General features: G+C 43.6%; 1 non-coding gene across 1 annotated transcript; it reads left to right on the top strand.

Annotated features, from left to right (window-relative positions):
- Nucleotides 1–740: 740 nt before the first annotated feature.
- On the top strand, nucleotides 741–844 carry LOC112753747 (small nucleolar RNA R71). Its single transcript, XR_003178116.1, has one exon. It is a non-coding gene; the product is annotated as a small nucleolar RNA R71 (small nucleolar RNA).
- The last annotated feature ends 538 nt before the right edge of the window (nucleotides 845–1,382 follow it).

Below are 1,382 nucleotides of genomic sequence, written 5' to 3'. Positions count from 1 at the left end.
CAGTAGGTTTGGGAATCTTCTCAGCTAAATATCCCACCTGAAATTCCAGCTTCTTGATGGTCTCTCCCTGGTTCTTAATATTGGCTCGCACCTCCTCTTTGAACACCTTATTTTCTTGAATCTCTTGGCATATTCCTTCAAGTAAGGCTTCAATCTTAGAGAGCTTGTCATCAATTGATGAGTGATTCAGAGCAGACGTGCTGTTTTGGTTTTGATAAGTATGTGGAGAAGTGTTGTTGTGGGGGTGTTGAGATGTCCTCTGGGTGAATTGCTTTTGATCTTGCTCACTTCCCCACCCAAAGTTCGGGTGATTTCTCCATCCAGGGTTGTAAGTCTTGGAGTATGGATCATAGTTTTTCCTTGGTGAATTCCCAATGTAGTTGGCTTGCTCCTGACTCCCCTCTGCTTCTTCATTCACTCCTTCTTAAATTGTTGATGAAGATGAGATTGCTGCTACTTGGTTCTTCTCCATCTTCTTGGTGAGGTCAGCCAGCTGCTGGGTAATGAGCTTGTTTTGGGCCAACAGAGCATCTACATTGTTTAGCTCCATCACTCCTCTTGTGTTCCCTCTTTCGGAAGCATAGAAGTAGTCATTTTCTGCTACTATTTCAATAACATATATGGCTTCCTCAATGGTCTTCTTCTTGTTCAAGGATCCTCCAGATGAATGGTCTACTTCCTTCTTTGACTCATAAGAGAGCCCTTCATAGAAAATGTGCAGCTGGACCCATTCGTTGAACATGTCAGGTGGACACCTCCTTGTTAAGTCTTTGAACCTCTCCCATGCTTCATACAGAGTCTCACCATCTTGTTGCCTGAAGGTTTGAACCTCAGCTCTCAGCCTATTGATTCGTTGAGGAGGGTAGAATCTTGCTAAGAATTTGTTCACCACATTCTCCCAAGTTGTCAAGCTCTCCCTTGGGAAGGATTCCAGCCACTTGGCTGCCTTGTCTCTGAGTGAGAATGGAAATAAGAGCAGTCTATAGGTGTCAGGATGAACACCATTAGATTTCACTGTGTCACATATTCTCAGGAAGGTGGTCAAATGTTGATTGGGGTCTTCTTGAACACCTCCTCCAAACGAACAGTTGTTATGAACAAGGGTGATGAGCTGTGGTTTAAGTTCAAAGTTGTTGGCATGGATTGTTGGCTTTTAGATGCTACTTCCACAATTGCCTGGGTTTGGATTAATGTAAGAGCCCAAAACTCTTCTATCCTCCCCAGCATGATTGGCTCCACCTCCTCTGCCATGGTTGTGAGTCTCTTCTTCATGATGATTTTCCATGTTTTCTTCCATGTTTGGTTCAAAGTATTCCTCAAACTATTCCTCCTCTTCTTCAGCACCAACTACTCATTTTTCTTTTGCCTCCCTCCTTAGTCTA

Source organism: Arachis hypogaea, chromosome 15, assembly GCF_003086295.3.
Source record: "Arachis hypogaea cultivar Tifrunner chromosome 15, arahy.Tifrunner.gnm2.J5K5, whole genome shotgun sequence".
Lineage (NCBI taxonomy): Eukaryota > Viridiplantae > Streptophyta > Magnoliopsida > Fabales > Fabaceae > Arachis > Arachis hypogaea.
Note: the sequence above shows the minus strand (reverse complement) of the source record. Positions and strands in the feature narration are given on the sequence as shown.